Below are 7,784 nucleotides of genomic sequence, written 5' to 3'. Positions count from 1 at the left end.
TGTCACCAGCCCATCAGAGTACCCGAGTACCTATTTGCAGCCTATGCCTCATAGAATATACGTTGGGGTGTTTGCTTTCCAAAATGGGGTCATTTTGTGGGTAATTCCACTGTCCTAGTGCTCCAGGACCTTCAAAAGTGTGATAGGTAGGAATGAAATGAGATGTGTCGTTTATGCTCCTAGAACGCCTGAAGGTACTAATTCAATGTTCGGCCTCTGTATGTGGCCAGGCTGTGTAAAAGTCCTACACATGTGGTATCGCCATACTTTGGGGTGTAATTTTTGCTATATACATGCTATTTGTTAGAAATATCTTATAAATTGACAACTTTGTGTAAAAAAAAATACGTTTTCATTTTTTTCCACATTCTCCAAAAACTTCTGGAAAAAAAATGAACCATTCAAAAGACTCATTATGCCTCACAGATTATACGTTGGGGTGTTAGCTTTCCAAAATGGGGTCATTTTATGGGCAATTCCATTGCCCTATTACTCCAGGGCCTTCAAAAGTGTAATAGGTGGTTGTGAAATGAGATGCGTCATTTCTGCTCGTAGAACATCTGAAAGTGCAACTTCAATGTTGGTGCTCTGTATGTGGCCAGGCTGTGTAAAAGTCTCACACATGTGGTATCGCCATACTCAGCAAGAGTAGCAGAATGTATTTTGGGGTGTAATTTGTTGTATGCATATGCTGTGTGTGAGAAATAACCTGAATATTTGTAAAAAAAAATAATAATAAAAAAAAAATCTTCATTTTGCAAAGAATTGTGTGAAAAAATTACAACTTAAAAAAATTCACCATGCTACTTACTTAATACCTTGAAATGTCTACTTTCTAGAAAGGGTTCATTTGGGGGGTATTTGTACTTTCCTGACTTGTTAGTGTCTCAAGAAATGAGATACACCAGATGTACTGAAGGCCTGATCAGATGTGATCAATTTTCTGTGATTGGCACCATAGTTTGTAGACTTTATAACTTTCACAAAGACCAAATAATATACACTAAGGCCCCTTTCACACATGCGGATGGTATGTCCGTATTTCATCCATCCGTTTGCGGATGAAATACGGACATACATTCATCCCTATGGGATAGCGGGTGTCTGCGGATGAGCATCCACAGACACCCGATTTCGTCTGCCTCGGCAACAGTCCGATTCTGCAGACGGAGGAAAATCCTATTTTTCTATCCGTCTGCAGAGCGGATTGGACGAACACGGACAGACGGTCCGTGCTCATCCGATCCCCATAGAGGAGAATGGAGAGCTGACAGGGCGGTCCCCGCACAGTGTGCGGAGACCGCCCTGTCCGCAGCCAGCTCAGCGGGGACAACGGAGCGATCCCCGCTGAGCGAACGGATCTTCACGGGGCGGATCATTACTGATCCGCCTCGTGTGAAAGAGGCCTAATGTGGGTTATTTTTACCAAAGATATGTAGCAGTATAAATTTTGGCCAAAATTTATGTAGAAACATTACTAATTAGCAAAATTTTATGACAGAAACAAAGAAAAATGCATTTTTTCACAAAATTTACGTTTTTTTTTTATTTATAGCACAAAAAATAAAAAATAAAAAACCCACTAGTGATTAAATACCACTAAAAAAAAGCTCTATTTGTGTGGGAAAAAAGGACGCAAGTTTCATGGGTACAGTGTTGCATGACTGAGTAATTGTCATTGGAACTGTGAGAGCGCTGAAAGCTGAAAATTGGTCTGGTCAAGAAGGGGGTGTAAGTGCACTGTATTAAGGTGGTTAAGGACACTTCACCTTCCTCTCACTTTGTCATTGGTACCAATGTGCACCATGACCGCTGGTTCTTCCCCAGCCCCGCCCAATAAACTGTCAACCCGATCCGTGATGTGCCGAACCTGAGCGCCCGGTAAACAACATACTGTTCGGCAACCACGGTCTTTATGACTGATGCCTTATTAAATAATGTTTTTAGAGGTGGACTTTATGTGCAGAGCATGTTTTACTTAAGTATGTGACAATATGTGCGATAATACTGTATCAATAAGCTTGATTTATTTTTTTGTTTCAAATTCTTTTGGTTTATATGTTCCAAAGTAATGTAATTTCAAGTCCCATTCAAGGGATGCACAATGGTATTATGGACAGGGCCGCTGATAGAAATCATGGGGCCCCGTACAGCCTACCTGATGGGGCCCCCTTCAGCTCCACCCTGGCCCCGCCCCTGGTGCCTCCTTCAGCGCCACCCCTGGCCCCACCCATTGCCCCTCCCCAGACCCTGCCTTGAAACAATTGGCGGGTATGTATTGCAGAGTATTGGTGGGGTATGTATTGCAGAGTATTGGCAGGGTAAGTATTGCAGGGTATTGGCGGGGTAAGTATTGCAGAGTATTGGCAGGGTAAGTATTGCAGAGTATTGGCGGGGTAAGTATTGCAGAGTAGTGGCAGGGAAAGTATTGCAGAGTATTGGCAGGGAAAGTATTGCAGAGTATTGGCAGGGAAAGTATTGCAGAGTATTGGCAGGGTAAGTATTGCAGAGTATTGGCGGGGTATGTGTTGCAGAGTATTGGCAGGGTATGTATTGCAGAGTATTGGCAGGGTATTGGCAGGGTAAGTATTGCAGAGTATTGGCAGGGTAAGTATTGCAGAGTATTGGCAGGGTATTTATTGCAGAGTATTGGCAGGGTATGTATTGCAGAGTATTGGCAGAGTATTGGCAGGGTAAGTATTGCAGAGTATTGGCAGGGAAAGTATTGCAGAGTATTGGCAGGGAAAGTATTGCAGAGTATTGGCAGGGTAAGTATTGCAGAGTATTGGCGGGGTATGTATTGCAGAGTATTGGCAGGGTATGTATTGCAGAGTATTGGCAGGGTATTGGCAGGGTAAGTATTGCAGAGTATTGGCAGGGTATTTATTGCAGAGTATTGGCAGGGTATGTATTGCAGAGTATTGGCAGAGTATTGGCAGGGTAAGTATTGCAGAGTATTGGCGGGGTATGTATTGCAGAGTATTGGCAGGGTATTGGCAGGGTAAGTATTGCAGAGTATTGGCAGGGTATGTATTGCAGAGTATTGGCAGGGTATGTATTGCAGAGTATTGGGTATTGGCAGGGTATTGGCAGGGTATGTATTGCATTTGCAGATGTTGAACTTCAAGCCCCCCCCCCCCAAGCAAGCATACACCTCACCTTGTCACCTGTAATTGTCCACAAGATCTCGACTCGATCGATTCGCCCGGCCCCTGCTCTCTCTGCTCGCCTGAGTCGCCTTTCACTCTGCTACTAAGTTCTTGTCCTTGCGGAGGAGAGAGAGAGGATTGGGAATACCACTCCGCAACACCATAACATTATATGCTAGCCGGGACTTGTGCGGTGTGCGGAGAGGGTGCAGTAGACATATTCTTCCGCGCCCGAAATAAAGGAGTCCCTCCCCTGCAGCCGCATACTGGAATGAACACAGCGCAATGAGCGCATAGCACATTTAAAAAAAAAAAACGTTACCGAACAGGGGGGGGGGGGCAGGGGCGTACCGAGAGCATTTGGCACCCGGGGCGGTTCTATATCTGGCACCCCCCCACCATAAAATGTAAAAACACCCACTGTGTCCCCTGCATACCTCTGCATCCTTCAATATCTTTTTGTCACTACTGTGTACCCCCTCTCCACAACTGCACCTCTGGACCCCTTTACATTACACAGCACCCTGCACCTCTGGACCCCTTTACATTACACAGCGCCCTGCACCTCTGGACCCCTTTACATTACACAGCACCCTGCACCTCTGGACCCCTTTACATTACACAGGACCTTGCGCCTAAGGACCTCTTTACATTACACAGCACCCTGCACCTCTGGACCCCTTTACATTACACAGGATCTTGCACCTAAGGACCTCTTTACATTACACAGCAGCCTGCACCTCTGGACCCCTTTACATTACACAGCAGCCAGCACCTCTGGACCACTTTACATTACACAGCTCTAGTACCTCTGGACCCCTTTACATTACACAGCACCCTGAACCTCTGGACCCCTTTACATTACGCAGCCCTTGTACCTCTGGACCCCTTTACATTACACAGCACCCTGCACCTCTGCACCCTTTTACATTACACAGCCCCTCACAGCTCTGGACCTCCTGCATGTTACGCAGACCCCCTACAGTGCAGACCCCCCTCCCTACCATACAGACCCCATCTACAGTGTAGACCCCCCTACAGTACAGAATCCTCCCCTACAGTGCAGACCCTCCTACAGTACAGGCCCCTCCACCCTACAGCGCAGACCCCCCTACAGTACAGACTCCCCTACAGTACAGACTCCCCTACAGTGCAGAATCCTCACCTACAGTACAGACCCCCCTACAGTGCCGAATCTTCCCTTACAGTACAGACCCCTCCCCCTACAGTGCAGATCCCCCTACAGTGCAGGACCCCTTCTACAGTGCAAGACCCCCCTACAGTGCAGGACCCCCCTACAGTGCAGGACCCCTTCTACAGTGCAAGACCCCCCTACAGTGCAGGACCCCCCCTACAGTGCAGGACCCCCTACAGTGCAGACCCCCCTACAGTGCAGACCCTCTACAGTGCAGGACCCCCCACAGTGCAAACCCCCCCACAGTGCACAGACCCCCACAGTAAAGAACCCTCTACAGTGCACAGACTCCCCTAAGGACCCATAATGTACCTCGATCCCAAGGCAGCGGCATTGCAGGGGGGAGGTGCGAGCAGCACCCGAGTGGAGTGACATCTGTCGGCTCAGTGATCCGTGACCCGGTGCAATAATCCCCTTGTCTCTGTGGTCACGTGACTCACGTTGCGCCGTTCTGATCAGTCTCGGTAGCGGCTGTCACTCACAGCCGAGCAGAGTGAAGCTGCCTCCCCCTCCTCCTTTATGTCTACACAGTGCTGTGCATGCAGTAGGGGGAGGCGGCTTCACTCTGCTCGGCTGTGAGTGACAGCCGCTGCCGAGACTGATCAGAACGGCCACGCGACGCGACCACAGAGAGAAGGGGATTATTGCGCCGGGTCCCGGATCACTGAGCCGGCAGATGTCACTCCACTCGGGTGCTGCTCGCACCTCCCCCCTGCAATGCCGCCCACTGCCAGTGCCTCGGGCTCTCTCTGTGTGGGCTGCGAATCCGAGGCACGGCGCTGTCTCCTCTTCAGTTGCGGAGGGGGGCGCTGGGGGGGGGAGGTTGTAGGGCACTGATCGGTGGAGGAGGAACTTTTTTTTTTATACATAATATTTTGCAGTTCAGGTTGCCCGGGCCCACCTGCTGGTCAGGCCCGGTACAGCAGGGCCAGTTGTACTGGCCTATCAGCGGCCCTGATTATGGATGACAGTTCATGTTTGATGAGGTTTTAAACTTTGTGCTTTGTAGAACCCTTTCTTTATTCAGTTTTTTTTTTCTTTTATTATTTACAAAGGTTGAAAAAAAGACACAAGACCAACTAGTTCAACCTATAAAAAGGGAAAAATATAAATATAAAAGGGAAAAAGGAAAAAAAAAAAAAATATATATATATATATATATATATATATATATATTATATATATATATATAAAATATATTACACAATCCTATACCCACGGTTGATGCATTCCTTCCTGATCCCCTGATAGGCAAACGGATATTCCCTGGATCAATTTTACATATAAATGCTAGTATCCAGTTATATTATGTTCTTTTAGGAAAGAACCCAGTCCTTTTTTTAAAGCAATATACTGAGCTGGCCCAAACCAGCTATTGTGGAAGGTTATTTCACAGTTGCACAGCTCTTACTGTGATAAACCTTTCCACATTTGGAAATGAAATCTCTTTTCCTCCACACATAGAGTGCCCCTTGTCCTCTGTGATGACCTTAAAGTGAATAACTCAACACCAAGTTCACTTTATGGACCACTTATGTATTTGTAGATGTTGATCATATCCCCCCCCCCCCTTAATCTCTTCTCAAGAGAAAATAAATTCAATTCCTCCAATCTTTCGTCATAGCTTAGCTCCTCCATGCCTTTTATCAGTTTGGTTGTCATTTTAATCCTAGTTTATTTTGCTAAACTCTTAATCTGGAGATTAAAGTGCTAAATCAAGAAGTATTATAATAGGATTACAATAGAAATAATGTTCATTGGGAGTTAGTGGGAAAAGTGCCCTTTACATTGGTGGTCACTAGGAAGAATGCCCCCACTACAGTGGTGGTCAGCAGGCATGGACTGGCCATCGGGACTACCGGGAGATTCCCGGTGGGCCGATGGCTCAGTGGGCCAGTCTGGTGCAGTCCTGGAGCCGCTCCTCTCTGACAGTGAGTGATCGCGATTTCACTCCTGTCAGGAGGAGCAGCTCCGTCACTTGCTGGAGAGAGCATTAAACGTTATGCAGCCTCCAGCCTGCAGGGGGAGATAGACAGACAGCCGACAGACTTTCCTTCCTATCTCCCCTATCACTTGTTATCACATGACTGGAGAGAGGAACGAAAATCTGCCTTCAAAACTTCAAGTACATGTGGGAGGGGGAGAAGAGGGATGCCAGGGAGGACTCTCAGATGTGAAGGGGGCTTCTGGTGGGGGCTGCTGGTGGGGACTCTGATGTGAAGGGGGCTTCTGGTGAGGACTCTGATGTGAAGGGGGCTACTGGTGAGGACTCTCTGATGTGAAGGGGGCTTCTGGTGGGGGCTGCTGGTGGGGACTCTGATGTGAAGGGGGCTACTGGTGAGGACTCTCTGATGTGAAGGGGGCTTCTGGTGGGGACTCTGATGTGAAAGGGGCTTCTGGTGGGGACTCTGATGTGAAAGGGGCTTCTGGTGAGGACTCTGATGTGAAGGGGGCTACTGGTGAGGACTCTCTGTTGTGAAGGGGGCTTCTGGTGGGGGCTGCTGGTGGGGACTCTGATGTGAAGGGGGCTTCTGGTGGGGACTCTGATGTGAAGGGGACTTCTGGTGAGGACTCTCTGATGTGAAGGGGGCTTCTGGTGGGGACTCTGATGTGAAGGGGGCTTCTGGTGGGGGCTGCTGGTGGGGATTCTGATGTGAAGTGGGCTTCTGGTGAGGACTCTGATGTGAAGGGGGCTGCTGGTGGGGACTCCTGATGTGAAGGGGGCTTCTGGTGGGGACTCTCTGATGTGAAAGGGCTGGTGGGGGCTTCTGGTGGGGACTCTGATGTGAAGGGGGCTTCTGGTGGGGACTCTCTGATGTGAAGGGGGCAGGTAGGGAATCCTGATGGGGACTCTGATGTGAAGGGGGCTTCTGGTGGGGACTCTGATGTGAAGGGGCTTCTGGTGGGGACTCTCTGATGTGAAGGGGGCTTCTGATGGGGACACTCAAAGTTAAAGTGGGCCTGTCATGATGAAGTCCAGGGCCAAATTTTTGTCCCAGTCCAGCCCTGTTGGTCAGAATGCCACCATTACAAACAGCTGAACCGTTGGTGTCCTGCAGCTGGCTATGCAAAGTGGACTTTGACCCATGGAATTAAGCAGACACCACAAAACGGGTCAATCAACCACATCTCAAGGAACCCCTAGCAGCTTTTGAGGAAACCTTAGGGTGCCATGGAACTCTGGTTGCGAATAGCTAGTCTACTTTATTCATACAGTTCTCCCGCTCTTGTTTTGTACAAGGCCTGATTCTCTAGCTGTGATCCTTTTTCTGGTTGTATCAGTATAGGTCTTCTGTCTCTGTGAGAATGTTTCTGATCTTCTAAATATAAAGAGAGTGCACTCCTATGGCCACAACCGTTTTGAATATTTGGTAAAATAGAAAAAAGGGGCAGAAAACTGTCCCAAGGTCGGACTTTAACTCTCGTCCATAAGTGACTCT

This window comes from Lithobates pipiens, unplaced genomic scaffold (assembly GCF_037356315.1).
Source record: "Lithobates pipiens isolate NorthernLeopardFrog02 unplaced genomic scaffold, aLitPip1_a1.2 Scaffold_1, whole genome shotgun sequence".
Taxonomy (NCBI): domain Eukaryota; kingdom Metazoa; phylum Chordata; class Amphibia; order Anura; family Ranidae; genus Lithobates; species Lithobates pipiens.
The sequence above is the reverse complement of the archived record's forward strand: the minus strand, read 5'-3'. Positions refer to the sequence as shown.